The sequence below is a fragment of the Aedes albopictus genome, chromosome 3 (genome assembly GCF_035046485.1).
Source record: "Aedes albopictus strain Foshan chromosome 3, AalbF5, whole genome shotgun sequence".
In the NCBI taxonomy this organism is placed as follows: Eukaryota; Metazoa; Arthropoda; class Insecta; order Diptera; family Culicidae; genus Aedes; species Aedes albopictus.
In genome coordinates, this window is record NC_085138.1 from 373470179 (window position 1) to 373490542 (window position 20364).

The 20364-nt window shown below is 38.2% G+C and overlaps 2 protein-coding genes across 4 annotated transcripts in view; both read right to left on the minus strand.

Annotated features, from left to right (window-relative positions):
• Positions 1 to 10536, minus strand: part of LOC109409838 (uncharacterized) — a 110798-nt gene extending 100262 nt beyond the window's left edge. Inside the window, exon 1 of one of the 3 annotated variants that reach the window (XM_029875106.2) lies at positions 10099 to 10536. The gene's annotated coding sequence lies outside the window, so the exon portion shown is untranslated. Of the gene's footprint in view, positions 1 to 9455 lie in introns of all 3 variants that reach the window. The other 2 variants (XM_062855635.1, XM_029875107.2) reach the window with 2 other exon arrangements.
• LOC109397131 (NADH dehydrogenase [ubiquinone] 1 alpha subcomplex subunit 9, mitochondrial) overlaps positions 1 to 20364 on the minus strand; it is a 440561-nt gene that overhangs the window by 127208 nt on the left and 292989 nt on the right. The window lies entirely within an intron of this gene.

A 20364-nucleotide genomic window follows, 5' to 3' on the forward strand; every position in this document is an offset into this window, starting at 1 on the left:
GAATTCCGAAATAATTCCTACAGGATTTGTAATGATTTTTTTTAAAAATAATTTGTGAAAAACTCCAAAGAAGAACTTTTTGAAGAAACCCTTTTTTGAAATTCATGAAGAAATCCCTTAAATTTTGAAGAAATCTTTGGAAATAAAAATATCTTCTCAACGGAATTTCAGAAGAAATCTCAGTGGATTTTTAAGCAGCCCTGAAGTAATTTCTGACTAAATCTTCAATTGAATCACAGTAGAAATCTTATGAAGTATCTTTTACTGAATCTAAGGACGAGTATCAGAAGAAATACCAGAGAAACTCTTGAAATAATCCTAGGAGAAATTTCTTAAGAACTTCCTAGTGAAATACCTTTAGAAACTTTTCGTTAAACCCTTGGTGGAGTTGCTAGAAAAATGTTGAGGAAATTGCCTTCAGAAATCCAATAATAAAATTCTTGGAGGATTTTCTGAAAGCATTCCTTGAGAAATTTCTGGGCAAATTTCTGAAAATCTCCTAGGAAAAACTGAAGATACTCATAGATAAAAGTCTGCAAAGATCCCTAGAAAAATCTCTTGATACATTTCCAGAGAAATTTCCGTAGAAATTCATTGGAAATATCTTAGCATTATTGGAGTTATCCTTATAAGAAATGACGGATAAAGCTCTGAGGTGATACACAGAGGAATATTAGGATGCACACTTAATCCCACTATCGATGTTCGGTACTTTTTTTAGCCCCTGTAATGAATAAGTTCCGTAAACATCATTACTGATCAGTCAGCAGTTTTGAACTTTTTACTGAATGGTCGTCATTTGATTACCTGAAAGTGCTGAACGAACAGATTCTTACTGATGCCTCATAACAGAGCTGTCAAACCGTTTTATCACACTCCATCTTGTGCGGACTGAAAGTGAAAATTCAAAGTTTTAATAAGACTATCAATATTTTCACGGTTGTGAAATGCGAAAATCGAAGAAACAACAGTGTGAGGTCAACACAAACAATTAACAATAATGTAAGTACTTGGATTTTCATGATTCTTTTTCCTTGTAGCGTAGCCCATCGGTAGACGAAAATATTGAGTAGTATTTTTTCTGATGGCAACGTAGATGGTTAAGGACATTGACCTAGGCCACGATTTCCCACCATAAATGAGCAGATTCGCAAACATCATAATGAAAGTAGCGTAATTTTGCTGTATTTTAATAAAGCGCTGATGTTAGCATAGTGGAGATGGCCTAATTTTGGTTGGAATGTTCTCACTTCGCCCTTCTTTTGCCAGCACACAAGACATCCGGTTCTACCCCACTACCCCGAAGGTCACAATCCCAAACACCATTACCCCGAAAGCATATGTTTGGATGGGTTATTTTGATGATAAGTTTTATCAATTTTTCGTTAAGGATATATGTACTTGAAGAGGGTTCTCCTTTGTTTCGCAGACTAAAAAAAATATCAACATTTTCTTATTGACACATTTTGGTTAAGAATGGTCTTCATTTGAGAATTAAGACAAGCTGATTCCAAAAGATCTGAAATAGAAAACTTCAAAAAAAAACATTATCTGTTATGATGCCGACCGACAGTATAATCACTGCAGGTATCAGTAGGTCGGCTCCTAAATTTTGAAAATTTGTGCCATCGCCACGACACGAGCCTATTCATCATTAACCTGAGGAAGATTTGAAGGAAGAAAGGTTGGGACAGGGGGAAGGACAGTGGGAATAGGATCGTCATACACGCATAAGCGTACCACAATGGGTTCAAAAAGCGCCATCAAAAGAGCACTGTGATAGCGCATAAAGCGAGAGCCTATAGCTCTTTACCACAGAGGGTCAAGAACAACAGAACGTCCTGAAGATTCAGGTTTCTGAGGTCAGTTTCACTTAATGAGTGTTTGCCGAGTACTCGGAAACGCAGTTGCGCAAAAACTGGACAATTGCATATCAAATAAAACGAAGTTCCATAATCGGATTCACAGCTATCACAGGCAAATGAATCAGCTTGCTGAATATTCGTCATGTGATAGCTAAGTCGGCAGTGGCCAGTCAAAGCTTTGACCAGCATGCTGCAATTTTGCTTAGACAGATTTGTTAGATACTTTGCCACCCCTAGTTATGGCTTAGTATAATGTAATTTTGTTTGACGACACTACTCCAAACTATTCCAATATTGTTTGTGCTGAGTGGCAGCCCAGGTGTGAATCTGTAGCTTTACACAACAATTCGATATCGGAATAGCTGGCTCAGGGCCAATAAAGTCATGTGATGCTCCAGTGCGAGCTAACTCATCAGCCAATTTATTTCCAACGATGGAAGAATGGCCAGGTACCCATACAAGGTGAAAAGCATTGGCTGAATTGAGCTCCTCGATTTGAGTTCGACAAGCGATCACTATCTTCGACCTTGAGTTGGCCGAATCAAGTGCTATAATAGCAGCCTGGCTATCGGAACAGAAATATTTTATTTTGTCTATTACGTCTTGCTGAAGTGATGATTGCATTTTGCACATAAGAGCAAAGATTTTGACCTGAGAAACGGTGCAGTGCCTACCAAGTGAGTAATGCCGTTTTTCTTTTTTAACCTGGGTTGGAACTGGATTGGCGGAAAATTTGTAAATAAACAACGTCAAACAAACTTTAGTACAAGCGAAACCGAAGTCGGGTTGGGGTTGAAACTGTGATCTGATCCAGTTCCAACCCAGGTTGTAACTGGATAATAAAGAAAAACGGCATAAGACACATGTAGCCTTAGCTCACGAGAGTGAACACCAGCACCAGCTCGACCTTCAAGAAGGGAGCCGTCTGAAATTCTCCTCCAGATGTCCACTCTTCCCGGGAAGAGAATTTCGTGGAAAATGTCCTATATGGAAAATTACAAGCAATTATAAGATCACTTGGAGCAAGGACAACTTTGTCCCAATTTACCAAAAGTGGAAACAACGAGGTGTGTGCTGATCTGCGGTTTACTGGAGTTTCCTCTAGTAAACCGAGTACCCGTAGACGGTAAGTGCAAGAAAGTGCTTCTGGTTTGAGATGAATGTGTAGTGGGGCAACGTCAAAGAGAATCACTAGCATTGCCGTGGGAGAGGGGAGAGACGCCATGAAGCACATCCTTTAGAGATGGCCTAATATTGATTGGATCGTTCTCAATTCACCTTTTTGCCACCACACAAGACATCCATAGGCCAATATTGGCCGAACAACAGTTGTGTAAATCCATTTGATATACTTGGGTTTTAGACCCCAAGTAGTACCGAAGGTTCGCCGGCATTGCAATATGGATCCCAATATGAGGAAAGCTTGGAATCAAGAATAACTCCAACGTACTTTACCTGTTCAGTCACATTGATTTCAGTATCAAAGAGACGCAAAGGTCGAAAGCCATAACGGTTTCGCCTTTCCGTAAAAAGAACAATAGATGTTTTACTCGGATTAACCGAAAGGCCATATTGGCGACACCAACCCTCAACTACCTGAAGAGCGTTTTGCATCAGGTTGAAAAAAGTGCTGATGCACATACCAACTAACAATGTTAGATAGTCGTCGGCAAAACCATAAGTAGGAAATTATTGAGTTGCCTCTAAAGCGTATCTGCTACGAGATTCTACAAAAGCGGTGACAATACTCCCTCTAAGGGGTATCCACAAACACTCAATTTCCTAATCGCTGCTTTTCGTTATGTCGCAGGTTGGTTTTCAGTGAAAGCTTTCTCGATATCGTAAACAACCTTGTGTAAAAGAGCCACAGTGGGCTTTCTAGATTGGTAAGCATGTTGATTCACATGAATGAATAGGTACGTTAGCCAGAAGAACATCACGGATGTGATGATCGACAATGCGTTCTAAGTATTTCAGAAGAAAAGAGATCAAACTGATAGGTCTGAAACTCTTTGCTTCTTCATATGACGCTCGACCCACTTTTGGAATAAACTTTATACAGTAATATTCCGCCCGGATTTGGAAATATGCCCTGTAGTTGTTGGTTCATTCGAAGATGTAATATCCACACATCCGGGGAAGTGTGTGCTGAACAAGCATTCCAGAACCTCCTCATCAGAGGAAGTGAAATCACCATGGGGGCATCCATTTAGTACGTTGTGGAATCAACGGCATCATCTAAATCACTTGGAGTGTCAATGAATGATGAGTATCCATGAAATTTGGCCGCAACCAAGTCAGTTGGTTGACCGGGGTTCCTGGAACGCAAGGCTTGAGAAGTCACATTCAAGTGTTCAAAACAGATGTATCGATGATCAGATAAATATTCTTCATCTGACACATGCCAATTAGTTATCTCGTGACTAATTCTGCTGGAGCAAAGCGATATGTCTAACACTTCCGCTCACGAGCAAATATGTACCATGAAGCTTGGGCGGTTGCTTATGTTAAGTAATCCATGAACTGTACTACTTAAGTATTCCAACAAACTGGAGCCTCTCTGTCTAAGCTGCCCCATATGATATGGTGAGGATTAGCATCACTGCCAAAAAGTAGTGGAAGGCCTTTTGAAGAACAGTATGCGGATGACTTGTTTGAAAGCATCCGTAGGGGATGCTAACAACGATTGTGTTGTTGACAAGCACACATGTTCGAGACATGACACGTGAGTTGCATACTTTTAGGCGTTTATCGGTGTATGGGGATTTCCGTCTCAATTTACAAAATTGATTCCAATTCGTTAAAACATGCTTCGTTTAAAGATTCATGGACATATTATAACGAAAAAATAATGAAGCACTACAAATGCATACTAAAATAGACCATCTTATAGTGGGACATCACATGTAGACATACACAACACAGAGCATTAATTTTGCCCAGTTAGCCATATGGATAACAATTTCCGATGACAGGATGACGAGGTTTCATAATTGTTGTTGGTCCATCAGTCGATCATGTAATCGTGTTTTGTCTGGCAGATAGCCTTTTTGTTCGCAAACGTAAGTTGTTTTCATAGCTTGAGTTTTGTCTAGGAATTTCTAATCCTAAGGGGGTCTCTTGATTCGGGTGTTAATACGAGACGTTGATATTTTGATGTCCCAGTTAGGTAACGATTCAATTATTTGATAGCTAATTTTACTCTGTTTTACAATGATATTTTTTTAAAGTACTCAGACGATAAGTTTATTAAACTTTTTCATACTGGAACATTTACTGTTACGTACCCTTGCTGTAATTTTCGTGTTTGTTTTTATCGCAAAAATGGGCATACTGTTTTTACTGTGTAGCTAAACAACAAACTAAAGCTGTTAGTATTGTCGTCGCGGTTGAAACCCGAAGTTTCCACTCACGCGACAATCGAGTTTTCTCCAAATCCACACGTGAAACCTAACGTCGGACGTAGTGCGCTGGGCAGCGGATCTGGCCCTCTATCCAGCGCACTTTGCCCGACGTACGTCCGACACACGGTTCAGGAGAAAAATCGATTTTCGCGTGTCAAAAATTCCGGTTTTCAACTGCACGAACAATACACAGGGTCAAATATTTGTTCAAAAAGATACCAATGCTCAAACATCTTGTTTGACTCGATCGAATTTTTAATAGTGTCAAACTGATGTTTTCTTGTCAAATATTTGACCCTGTGTACTTCAGGCCGAAGAAACAAAGCAGATTTTTTCACTAAAAGGCGCGCAAGTATATGTAGTAGCCTGGTACACGGTTTATATGGGAAAATACAAAAAATGGAAAAACTCAAGCTCCTGTATACTTTTTGAGTTCCACTTTGGTCCCATATCAACTGTGCAAAATTTCAGACCGATCGGAAAAACTATATTTTAGCGCCCGTCATTCTTAGTTTTTAATACGATTTACTATGGGGAAATTTTACTTCTGCAAAGAAAAATCGATCCCTAAAAATAAGTCGATGAATGATTTCTGTAGAAAACTTCACGAGGAATCAGACCTCCGAAGACCGCAAACCGATGCGACGTTCGTGGAAAAAGTTATTAAGCCTCGTTCGATCGACAAAATGACGAGATTTTATTATTTATTGTTATTCCTTACATGTTAAACAGCGTTGGCATGTCATACGGTTATCAGTCAATAACTTTTTTCACATGCATTGGATCGCTTTGCTGTCTTCGGAGGGATTGTTCCTCGTAAAATTTCCAACAGAAATCATTCATCGATTTATTTTTAGGAGTTAAGAGGCAACCTGTGGCGATTTTTCTTTGAAAAAGTGATTTTCTCCATAGTAAATCGTATGAAAACTTAAAACAGCTGGCGCTAAAATATAGTTTCTCCGATCGAGCTGAAATTTTGCACAGTTGATATGGGGCCAAAATGGATCTCAAAAAGTGTACAGGAGTAAAATGTCTTTTTGTGTCCCACGCTAATACAGGGGATAGACAAAATGATCGGGACAGGCAAAATTTTCACTTCTCAAAAAAATTTCAAGTAACTGTAACTTTTCGAAAAGTGAACCAAATATTCTCAAATTTTCACTGTAAGTTGATCAACTAGTTGTGAATCAGTGGACAAAATTTGGAAAAGATCGGACTATTCTGCACGAAGTAATAAAGATTCTAGAAAAAGGTAGAATTATCCGATAGCCAAATTTGAGCTGTTATATCTCCGGATTCAATGAACCGAATGCAATGAAATTTTGTCCATTTATGACTTATATAACGAGCTCTGAAAAACGTTTGACTCAACTTGAAATTATTAACAAGAGAAAAAAGTTATAGCGATTTCATTAATTTTATGATTTTTTAGTAAATTGGTCTATTTTTAATATGCATCCCATTACTTTTTTAATGAATTGCCGCCTATGTTGTTACTTTCTTTCAAAACATATCTGTATTCAAGACAATTGGAGGGAATTTAAATGAACTATAATTAGCATATTGAATTTTGGAACGATGATGAAATTTAAGAAAGTTTGGTGTTTTATTAGAAAAATAATGTAATCGTTATAATTTTCATCCATGTTTAGAATTTTAATTTATGTCAAAAGTTTTTCAAAGCTCATTATATAAGTCCTGAATGGTCAAAATTTCATTGCATTCGGTTAATTGAATCCGGAGATATATAAGCTCAAATTTAGCTATCGGATAATTATACCTTTTTCTAGAATCTTTATAACTTCGTGCAGAATAGTCCGATCTTTTCCAAATTTTGTCCACTGATACACAACTAGTTGATCAATTTACAGTGAAAATTTGAGAAAATTTGATGCACTTTTCGAAAAGTTACAGCTATTTGAAATTTTTTTGAGAATGGAAAATTTTGCCTGTCCCGATCATTTTGTCTATCCCCTGTATGTAGTATGTACACAATTTGGTATCCTGGCGTTAGCTGTGGCTAGTGGCGTGTTTTACCCCGCATTGAAACTAAAAATCTGAAAATCAAATTTTTTTCAAATTTGAATTTTTTAGTAGTAAAACAATAAAACTGGTTTATGGTTTCTTCTATTTGAAAGGAAACATGTTGGTGCTTCATGTTAGTGCCAAAAAAGTGTGTATTATGAAGTGTTTCGTGGTTAAAATTGGACTCTTCCTTAACGTGGGCGTCTTACCCCTAGTTCCCCTACGGAAATTCATTACCGGGGGTGTTGCTCCAAGACACCGATAAACATAGAGATTGAGACAACAAAGTTTGAGCAATATTAAAATCCATAACTGGTGACTTCGACAAAAGTTGTTCAGAAGAACAAGAATGTTCCGGTGATTCATCAATTTGTTAGTCGCTAGGAGGCGCTAGTTATCAAGTGGTTTGATTTATCTCGAAATCTTAAGCAGATAGGAACGCATCGTCTTTAGTAAAGCTTTTCAGAAAGAAAGAAACAATCTGATATTGCATCGCGAATAAGTTGGCACTATTTGATCCACTTTCAATACCAAGATTGTGCAGTTCAAAACTTTACTTGACTAGCGGGGGTCAAATTAAAAAGAGTTGCAAGCAATACACAGTTAGAAAAATCACCGACTTCGGTAATGTTTTACCGAAATCTCAACCGTTAAGTTTGTTTTACAGTGAAAAATTGGTAAAGGTAGCAACTTTTATCGAAATTCGTTAGAGTTTGACAGATACACGATAACATTTTACCGAAACTTGGTATTTTTTTTACAGATTTTTGTTAAAAACCCAGCTGACCCAAAGCTCAGCGGTTGAGATTTCGGTAAAAATTACCGAATGCGTTTAGCTGTGTAACAGAATTTTTGTGTCGTAAGGTGATACTTGTAACTAATTTTGCTAAAGCAAAGCACTATGTCTAATATGTACTTCTTCTCTAGCATATATCATGAATGATTGCGTTGTTGACAAGCGTACATGCTCGAGGCATGGCACGCGAGATTACCACATCATATTTATTACGTTAGCGAGCTGCTGCCAATGTAATGCAAAAGGAAGCTTCATACGGGCCTTGTCCGGGCCCGAAGATCGAAAATATATTTTCATTTAAAAATACATATATTTATTTATTCTTCGATTGTTTGCCTCTTATTAAAAACAAACAAACATCAATTTTTATCATATTAGACAATATAACTGAAAACATAGACATACAGCGGAAAAATTTCCAACAGTTCTATTTGATTTAACCAGTCTGGTTGTTGATTAAGACAAATCGAAGTTGCTACTCGTTCTTCAATCATTATAAACTGACCTGTTTCGTAATTCGTCTTCCATGGTCAGAATTGCATAGCGAATGCATAGGGAGTGCTGAATTACTGCGACTGTGACTGTGTCATAATCATATAATTTTGACTATTCTTTCTAGAGACATCAATTTAAAATAATGAAATAGTACTGACTTGTCTTATATTTAACACATACTTTTAATTGATACTTTCAGGTATCTAAAAAGTATATAAATCGATTATTTTTGTTGTACTTTTAATTCAAATGTTTAGTTTTTTGCGATTATCTTTTTTTCTAGATAATCTGGCATTTTTGAAATAAATTTGCATTCTACCAGTCATCAATACCACAAACCGTAGCCCTTGATCGACCACATTTACGGTGCCATCTTATTCTCGGTAGGTCCACCGCCGCTTCCGTTCCCGTCGTAGGAGTCTCACTCGAGATCCGCTTCTTCTTTATGCGATTCGCTTCATTATGCAAACTTTCCTCGAGACGCGACTCTTATAGCGGTAAAAGCAATCCTTTTATATTCCATGGAAACGGCATCCGTTCCACCACCACCACCTCCACTACTGTGTCACTTCGTCGGCTTCGTTCGCTCACTTACATATGCGTTGATACAATCTCGAACGAGAGAAAAAGAGAGGGAGCGCAAAAGATTGCACAAAATGCGCCTCCAAGTAGGAGACATTTCGCGCACTCTCGTGTTCTTCTTGCATTTGCGGAAAGTGCTCCTTTTTGAATGACGATTTTGCGCACACCAACACCCATATCCGTTTCACACTGTGTTTTCAATCCAATCTGGTTCTGTATCTAGATTTTTGTTTGAAAAACTTATGATTTGCTTCGTTTCTTCATAAAATCACACTAGTATTTCAATACCTGCACTTTTTTCTCGTCTTTACATCCTATCTAATTAATCAAGGTGCTCTAATGCCGTACACTGAAATTTGAGTGCACCAACACATACCGCTTAGCACTTTATTATAATTCGTCCCGTTCGCTCTCGCGACAACACCGACTGTCACGCGCTTCTTCTCCTAGGTCTTTCGCACAAATCCAAATCTCCAGGAGAGATCAAACGACATTATAAACCAAAAAAAACATCGTGTGAACCAACCATTTATCGGAAAGAGATAAAGTTGCCACACATCGAAATGAATAAAAACTCCTTCTCACACCCGACCCGATCCCGACGCGACGGGAATAACAAAACAACGTTAAAAATAACAATGTTACGAAGAAGAGTTCGTCCAGCGTACCGGGAAGGATACCAGACGAGCAAGAGAGAGAGACGAGAGCGAGAAAAGAGCAAGAGAACGAACAAACGCACCCAACACACAATGCAAATCAACGGCACGGATAAAGCGAGAAAGCAAGACAGGAGAACAATACGACGAAGCGCGAAGGTATCACACAATTATTTTTTTTCCTTCTGTGTTCCCGAATACTGGTTTTCATTCATGGAGGAACCCGAGAAAGTATTTCACCTTTGCTCGGGATATTTTTTGGCACGATTCTTCACCTCTTTGCTTTTGGAGATGCTGGTCAGCAGAGTGAACTCCCTTATGAAAATGCACTGAACTTCTTCTTTCCGGTTGCGCGCGTCTTGTTCCGAATGTCTCGTGACAAGTCCAACAATAGTCCGAAACAGTGATGATTGGTTTTACTAGTGTGTATCCAATTGATGATTGCCACTAGACAGCAAACTCTAATTTGCCTTAATGAGACTGAATTAACGCGAACCGATTTTGCACAAGCCAATGGGTAGGACCGAATCCATTAACTGTACCTTCTCGACTGAAGCGAGCGGTGGTTTGGCTGGATTCGGGAACCGATTGAGACGAGAGAGAAGAATAACAATGGGATTCGGAGAGAGCGGAGAGTATAAGGTGGTTGGTGAAGAAGAAACCGAAAGAGAGAAACAATAATTGACGTTTTTGGTTGAGATTCGATTGCCGGTGCTGACCTCTGGTGACGATTGAGATAATTGGTGAAGCATGCTTTTATGCATAGTTTATCGTGGAGAGGTTGTCTTTGTTCATGCAATATTATATAAATTGATTTTGAAGAATTTTGATAATTGTATGAACCATATTGATACACTAATATTCAAAGTATACGAGAATTACTAAAAGACGCTCAGAATATCAAAACGCAGAAATAAATGTGAAGTAGAATATGTTAGTTCGTAATTAAAATTCTTAGAAAACTTAAAAAGTACTGAAGGTACAACTTTTTCGCGTTTGAGGCTCAATTGAGAATGGCGAATGTTCCAGAACCAAAAAAGCACTTTTTCCCAAAATGAACGACAAATCGATAAATGTCCGATTGTTTATTTTTTCTCATTTTTCAATTATGATAATCGGACACACCAGTTTTGTTCGCTTTTTCGTCATGTCTGGAAAATGTGTCAATGAGAAAACTGATATTTAGGGGTCGTTTACAGAAAATGAAAGAGATAGAACAAAAGTTTGTTTTGCAAGTTTTCTTTTTAATGATATTTCCTACACTGAAAATATATCCATCACATATCCAATGGAAAATTTCCATTAGTTAACTCTCTAATATCCGATTTTTTATTTCTGATCTAAGTATCATTTTTCGTCGTCTAAAATCGTTCTGAACATGTTTTAAAAAATGATTCTTTTCAATTCTCGATTTTGTGAATGGTTTTTGTTTTTTCTTATTTTTGTTTTTGAACATCCCTACACTTTTATATTTTTCCTGGAAGCCTATTTATCATACTGAGTTTTTGAGACGAAAACAATTTGAGATTTTATGATTTTATTGTTGAAACATTTTTATTTTTTATTGTTTTCATGGAAAATTTTATTTTCCGTGTAACTTTTAGGAAAACTATTTTAGTGTATATTCAATTTCCTTTAACTCTTTTAGCATACATAGTAGAATGATTGAGAAAAAATTAAAATGCGTCAATTGTTGCGATTAAATACAAAAGAAACGGTGACCAAAACATAAACTTTTCAATGATTTTAAAAAAATCCCAAGAAGCAAAACTAGCTGAACAACAGTTTTTAAGCTAAAGTTTGCTTAATGGTGGTTTGTTCCACTCTTGTATAGCAAAAATGTTTGTTGGGATGGTCAAACGCTTTAGAAGACACTAAAAACACCATTTTGAGATATACAGAACAGTCCTAAATATCAGCTTAAAACATAAAAATTTTGATTGCCCAGGCGAGGAAAAATACAAAAATGATCAAACTATACCCCGTCTAAAGGCGGCGTTGGGTATTAGACAAGGTATTAGGGGGTTGAGCTATATAAATGTTATTGATTTTTTTCTTTAAATAAAAATTTCTTCTTTAATAAAATATCACATGAAATCAATGCCGTACATGAAAATTATCAGAAATTCACATAGTCGCTATTGGAAAATCACATAACTTTAGAAAATCTTTGTGATATTCTAATATTATTTAATGGAAACGCGTATTGACAAAACCATGTGATAATCAGATAGTAACGATGTGAAAAAAATTTTCAGTGTACAACTTTCCTGAAGATATCAGTACACTTGTATTCACATATGGTAAAAACAAAATTTTCATCTCACTACTAAGTGAATTGATCACAAAAATACTTTCAAAACAAGGATTCTTGTCTAACATACAACACCTTCGAACATGGTAATGTTGGAAGTTAATTATGGTCAAAATAATTGAGGAGGCTAGAAGCAAAGGGGTGTAAGTGTCAAAAACCCACTTTCAAAATCGACTCATTTCTCTCCAGTTTATTGTAAATTTTCTAATCATCGTAAAAATAATCTTGAAAAAGTTCCTAAAAGCTTAAAATCTTAGATTTTTTTATATGCTCAGCTCAAAGTCAACTAAATAGTCTCATATACCACTTTACATCTGGGCCTCTCAATGTTATGAGATTTCTTTCTGCTTTTGAGAATTAATCATAAAATAATTCAAAACTGTGAATATTACGCAACCCACTATAACAAATCCGTTTCCGACATTCTTAGAAAACTGCAGTAGAATCACTTGGCATGATACGGGACCTCACAATACAGGCGACTGGCTCCGCCAAAGCTCCACTCTTCAATGAGGCAGCAACACACTCACTGTCTCGTCCATGATGATTGCTGTCACCGATGCTTACTAGGGGAAGGACACGCAAGGGGGATATCACTAATCATTATTCACACCCCACAAAAACATATTTCAAATAACATGTCACTATTTTTGGAAGAACCGTGTTTTATTTCACACAGAATAATTTTGTAGAACATTTGAAAATTTCCAAAAATAAATATCTAGGAAATTTCCAGAAAAAGATTACGGGGTCGTTCACAAAAAATGGCCCGTATTACTAAAAACTGAGCAGATAGAACAAAAGTTAGTACGGCAAATTTACTCAAAATATTATTTTCTACATCATTGCTGAAGACGTAAACACGCTATTTTCATAGACGAAAAAACCCTGATTAATCCACCTAGTGGTGATAGTACCTTTCTCGTCGAATATATGTATACTTATGATCTTTACGTCGACGCAATCAATCTTGCCTTAGAGTCAGTGATCAGCCCCAAATCTCTGTGCTTTGCTAACGAACGGGAAGGAGGAATTTCTCATAACAGGAATATAAAATGGTGTGATTTGATAAGATCGCTTTAGATTTTTTAGGTTTTTGGTTCTTTACACATATCTATCGCTTGCATTAATTTTGTTCACCTTCGTAATTTCGCTGAAGCACCCAACGCTGCTTCTGCAACATCACCGGTAGGCTTTTATGTAGCTTGATCCTATTTTCTTGCTAACCGTTCATTAGATTATAGAAAAAAGCGACGATTTGATGTGTCGCATGCATGGGTTTGGTTCTTTTTGATATTTGGCCACTTCCGACGGAACACCCGGAACCGTTTCCGGAATACTACCGGTTCAGATATGGTCTGAGACTATTTTCCTGGTTACCGTTCATCAGGTTATAGAAAAAGCGACGATTTGATGTGTTGGGTGCATGGGTTTGGTTCACTTTTATAATTGGCCACTTCCGGCGGGACACGCGGAGCTGGTTTCGGAACACTACCGTTTAGTTATAGTATGCGACTATTTTACTTATTACCGTTCATCAGATAATGGAAAATGCCGTGGTTTGATAGGTCGCATGCATGGGTTTGTTGCATTTTCATATCTGGCCCGGTCCGGAACACCTAAATGGCCATAATTCCGGAACGGCTGGTCCATCTGAACCATTTTGAATAAGAAACAATTGGACAATATACCTCATCGAATAAACCATCGGTCGTTGAAATCGGTTTATATTTACTATCTTAAAATGAGGTGACCTTTTTGTACACATACACACTAGCGTGGTTCAAAAAATCGTTTTTGCTCCACAGCGCTTATTCGATTCATAACCAGATTCTATGCCTTCTCCCAAATTTTGAGCTAAATTGGTTGAAAATTGAGAGTGCACAAGCCATTCAAAGTTTGTATGGGAATTACTATGGGAAAAGGACGTTTTTCATCCAATTGACCGTAGCATTTCCCCAAATGCCCTAGAGTGTTAGTGGACCCCTGGCACTCCTAGGCTAGTCTATCAGCTACAACTTTGCCAAAGACCACATTCAAATCGGACGTCTCATTAATTAGTTATCAATTTTTATCCAACTGGACAAACTTTAACAGTGATCGTTCAGCTTCCCAGCAGGCAACATTGCTGCACATGGCGCCAAAGATAGCACACAGAAATCATGGCTACTATGTTTCAAGGCAAATTGCAGTGATGCCCATCGAACAGCGTACCCATCATGTTCAAAGATCTTCATTCTGGATAAAAATCAATAACTAATTAATGAGACGTCCGATTTGAATGTGGTATTCGGCAAAGTTGTAGCTGATAGACTAGCCTAGGAGTGCCAGGGGTCAACTAACACTCTAGGGCATTTGGGGAAATGCTACGGTCAATTGGATGAAAAATGTCCTTTTCCCATAGAAATTCGCATACAAACTTTGAAGGGCTTGTGCACTCTCAATTTTCATCGAAATCAGCTCAATTTTTGGGAGAAGGCTTAGAATCTGGTTACGAATCGAATAAGCGGTGTGGAGCAAAAACGATTTTTTGAACCACGCTAATACACACACACACATACATACATAGACATCATCTCAATTCGTCGAGCTGAGTCGATTGAATGGCTCTATCCACCAATTTTCGGTTTTGGAGTGAACACATAGCCTTTCGGTACACTCTGGTGCACGAGAAAGGCAACAATGAACTTCTATCTCACTTCTAGGTGGATTAATCACATTAGTGATACTTTCGAAAGAAGGGCTTCTATTGTCGCCGCGGTTGAAACCCGAAGTTTCCCCACACCCAACAATCGTTTCTTCTCAAAATCCATACGTGAAACCTAACGTCGGACGTAGTGCGCTGGACAGCGGACCTGGCCCTCTATCCAGCGCACTGGACCCGACGCACGTCCGACACAGGGTTTAGGAGAAAAATCGATTTACGCGTGTCAAAAATTCCGATTTTCAACAATACATACCAAACAACTTCTTCGAAGATACTAAACCTCTAAAATTAACATTCAGGTCAAAAATGATTATGATCACGAAATTGGGCTTTTGGAAACAGTGCGGCCATGATTGAAAAGCTCAGTACTCATTATCTGATTAACTTAAGACGGCTTACGACTCATTGATTGCTTCATAAGCGAACGGTCATGGGTTCGATTCCAGCCCTGGCACTTGCAATTTTTCGTCTGTTGCTCTTCCCCTCGAGAGCGGCTGACACCTGACCCAGAGCCGTAGCGTGCGGTTGGCCAGGTTGGCCCCCGCCAAGGGCGCCAGCCTCAGAGGGGCGCCGAAAAGGCCTAAGGCTAGAAAGAAACAGAATGATGCTATTGCATTCTCTAATGTTATCAAGTTTTTATTTACTATTTACACTATCTAAAATTGATCATGTGCATTTTACGTTCTGTATTCATAAAATTTCTGATTTCTTGATTATTTTGAGTATTCCGTCAGTTTTTGCCCTTCAGAAATTCTTTCTATTTCTTCTTTCAGAAATCCCTCTAACTAGTGCTTCTTTTTAACCATAAAAAATTCTTCCAGAAATTCTCACAGAAACTCCTTCAGAAATTCTTTAAAAATTCAAATAAAAAATTCTTCTGGAGATTCCTTTTGGAATTTCTCGAAGGATCCCTACAGAAATTCCTCCAGGGAGACATTCAGAAGGTATCCAGGAATTTATTCAGAAATTAGTCAAAGGATTCCTCCCGATATTACTCTAAGAATTTTATTAGATAAACTTCCATACTTTCCTTAACAAAATCCTGCAGATATTGTTTCAAAAAATCTTTCAGGGATAAATTTGGAATTGTTTTTCAGAGATACCTTAAGAAATTCCTCCACAGATTCCTTCAATCTTCTAGGAGTTTATACTTCTATTCCTCAGTACTTCTATTTCACATGTTTCTTCATTTCCTCCTGGTCAAGGATGGGAACACTCACTTGCAAAGAGTTACACTCACTTGCTATTTTCTCAGCTCAGAAGCGTGAAATCAAGAAGCGATGTATGGACGACTTTTGCCTTGTGATTTGATCTGAAAGTTTACCGAATAGAGTAAGGGTCGCACTCGCATACCAGAGTCGTGACAGAGCTGTGAAAGAGACTCTCCACGAGGTGAGTGTAATTTACATGCACCTCGTGGAGAGTTGCCTCCGCAGTTCCCTCACGACTTCGGTATGCGTGTGCGACCCCTACTCTATTCGGCAAACTTTTAGACAGAATCACAAGGCGAAAGTCATTCATACATCGTTTCTTGATTGCACGCTTCTGAGCTGAGAAATTAGCAAGTGAATGTAACTTTTTGCAAGTGAGTGTTCCCATCCCTGCTCCTGGTAAATCATCAATGCATTTCTTCAGAAATTTTCCAGAGTTTTCCTCAGAAATTCTTAGAGATTTCTGCATAAAAAAATCTTCAGTGATTGTTTAAAAGCCCTTCAAATACTTTAGAGATTCCTTTAGAAAAACCTCCAGGGATTCCTCCGAAAATGCCTCTGAGAATTCCTTCCAAAAGTCTTCCAGGGATTTTTTTTAGAAAATCTTCTACAGATTTCTTTAGAAAAATTTGACCAAAGTTTCCTTCACAATAGAATACTTGAGAAATAAGAAATGTCTCACATCGCTTAAAAAATCTTCCATTGAAACCTTCCAAAATTGTTCGATGTTCACTAAAGATTGCTGCAGAAATGTCTGTAAGAATCCCTCAAGAAAATCAACAATACCCCATAAATTTCTCTAGAAAATCGCTAATTTAGAATTCCTTCAGGAAATGATGCTATCAAAAATTTCTCCTAAGGTTTCTTTTGAAAGCCTTCCATGGATTCCTTCAGAAATTCCTCCTTCTTGGATTTTTTGTAGAATATTCTCCAGAGCTTTGCTACAAATTTGTTCAGGGATTCCTTAAAAAATCTTCTATCACACTTAGAAAAAATCACCGACTTCGTAATATTTTACCGAAATCTCAACCGTTAAGTTTTTTACCGGAAAAATTCGGTAACGTTTACCGAACTTCGTTAAAATTTGACAGATAAACGATAACATTTTACCGAAATTTGGTAACTTTTACAGAATTTCGGTAAAAAACCATTACCGAACGCTCAGCAGTTGAGTTTTCGGTAAAATTACCTACGGTAGCTGTGTAAGCATTCTTTCAGAATTTCCTTCAGTGGGTCTCGATAAATACTTACAGGCGCTCTTCTAGCATTTTTTCACAAACCGTTCCGGGAATTCCCGCAAGAATTACTGCATGAATTTCATTGAAAATTCTTGCTGAAATGTCTCCCGGATTTTCATCAGGTATTCCGCCGGATATTCCTGCAGGAACCCTCCAGAATCCCTTTCATGTTTAAAAAGGTCGTTTGAGGATTCTGGCTGATGGAAACTCAATTAAGCATTTTTGGAAATAAAATTCAATTGACCAAAAAATTCAGAAAATAAAAAAATATGAAGAAATTTATGAATAAATAATGTTAGAAACCTGATATGTCATATCCAATTATTGTGCTGGTCTTAAAAAATTATTGGAATGCAAACTAATTTCGTACTAAGTGTAAGAAAAATGAATTTTGTTGAAATTTTGAGTGACTCCCATTGAAATCCCTAAAGAAATACACGAATGAAAAACACTTAACCCTTATGTGGCCGGCAGGGTACCCGGGTACCCAGCACCCATTTAAAATACACGGTGTAGAAAAAAGCAAAAAGTTTGCCGGCCACATAACGGTTAAAGAAAATAAAAAACAATTGGGGAAAATTTCTTTTAAAGAAACTTTGAAAAAAAAAATAACATTAATAACTACAAACTTTTGCTAATTATCGAGATTGAACTGTCGTAAGGCGCCAAACTGAATGCTTGCCAAGGGCGCCATGAGACCACGCTACGGCTCTGACCTGACCATCATCTGAGCCTATAGCTCAAACGGACCCGGAAACTTGGATATCGGCGAACGGCAACCCATAATGGACAACCCCCCAGTCGGACTGGAAAAGGAACATCAACATCATCGTGCTCATCCTAGTGCTCATCATTCTACCTTCTACCAGTCTCTACTACTGCGTGTTTATATATGGTACCTATGAAGAACTGCTAGAGTACAGTCAAACGACGCCGCCGACAGCAGCTTCAGATACGTGGAAAGAATTCGATTTTGAAGAAGAACGCAGCGGGGGTGGTAATGCTGCAACAAAAAACCTGGCAGAATGTGGAACGAAACTAAAAGAAGCGGAAACAGCAGATCTGGAGGAAACCACCAACCTTGACAAATCGTAATTCATGTCAAAAAGTGACGTTTGACTTCGTTTGATAAAACTATATCCGAGGTACCTAACGTGCGCCCAGCTAAAACGTAGCCCACCTAAACGCAGCCCAACGAACGAAAGTCTGTTGTAGAAGGATATGGAACTGCTATACCGTTCTCAAGAAACACGGAAGTTGTATCGGAAACTCAACGCATCCCGCAACAGCGCGAATCGAAATGTACAAGGATGAGAACGGGTACCTTTTGACGGATGGGCGTGAGGTAATTAAAAGGTAGAAGCAGCACTTCGATGCAGACTTGAATGGCGAGGAGCACGTAGACATGGGAGATCAGGGCAACGGAGGAAATTAGATACTATGTCAGTGCAGCAGAGGATTGAACTGATCCAACTCCTATGCTGAGGGATATGTTAAGGACCAGCAAAGCAGGTAAGGGTGGCAGTCGAACTCATCAAGGTGAACCCAGAAAAGATGGTCACCTTCCTGCATCGGTTCGTAGGAAACATCTTCTTCTTCTTTATGCTCTACGTCCGCACTGAGACTTGGCCTGCTTTGCTTCAACTGAGTGTTCTTTGAGCACTTCCACAATTATTAATTGAAGGGCTTTCTTTGCCTGCCATTGCATGAATTTGTATTTTGTGAGGCAAGGACAGTGATACACTATGCCCAGGGAGTCGAGAAAATTTTCCCAACCGGATCGGCAATCGAACCCGCCGTCTTCGGATTGGCGATCCATAGCCTTAACTACTAGGCTAACTGGAGAGCCCCGAAAACATCGTAGGAAACATCTGGGGAATCAAACCACTACCGGAGGAGTGTAAGGTGAATTCGATGCTGAACTAAAAAATGCTTAGGGTGATGGATTAGATACTCGGTCGGACCAGGAACTAATAAAAATTTCCTTGACTTCCTAGGGCATTAAGTTCCAATCACCATGTCAGCCACAACATATGGGTAACTCTCGCTGAGACTGGCCCACTATTTACACCTTGTCCTCAAAAATGTTTAAGGTGACGATTTTCTGAAAGTCCTAGCTAAAAAAAGTGAGGAAAATGCATTTGGTTACTCAAATTGATGGACCCCCCCCCCCCCCCCCCCCGTTAGTTAGAGCCATAACAATTTTAGCAGACCCCTCGATTTTGGTCAAATGGTGGCTCATTTAAACCGTTCTAACTCGAAAGTTTCTCCAAAAACAACCTCAAAACGAACTGTTGTTGAAAAGAGAAAAGATAGGGCTACTATTTACCATATTGGCCATATTGATTTTGGCCGCCATCTTGGATTTTTATACCAAAACATTTTTTTCACAATGATGGCAAAATGTTTGCATCAATTGAAAGCTGAATTATTAATACATAACATATCAAAAAATTAGAGATGTCTTTTTTCCTATCAAAAGTTATCTGCAGTTTTGTAAATTAAGCTACGTTTTCTCCATACATTTTCATGCGCACCGGCAACGACATGCAACAGCATTCGAGTTTACGCCTGCATGTATACACAAAAGCACCTGTCGCAAAATTTGGGTGAATCGGAGGTTCGTTTCCGTTTTTGACTGATTCTCAATTATGCAGGCATTGCTTTTATAACTTTTTTAGTGTTTCGAAAAGCTTAAACCTTCAGCTTTCCATTAGTGGGTTCAGATTTTAAATTCGGGTTCGTAAGCGAAATATATGGCCCAGTGCGCAAAGTGGCATGGTTTATAACACGGCAGATAACTTTTGAAGGAAGAAAAATACATCTCTATTTTTTTATATGTTATGTATAAATGTCTCAGCTTTCAATTGATGCAAAAATTTTGAAATTCGGTGGTTGCCATCATGGTGAAAAAAATGTTTGGTATAAAAATCCAAGATGGCGGCCAAAATCAATATGGCCGACCCAACTTTTTATTATTGTAAATAGTAGCTCTATCTTTCCTCTTTTCAATAACAATTCGTTTCGAGGTGTTTTTTGGAGAAACTTTCGAGTTATAGCGATTTAAATGA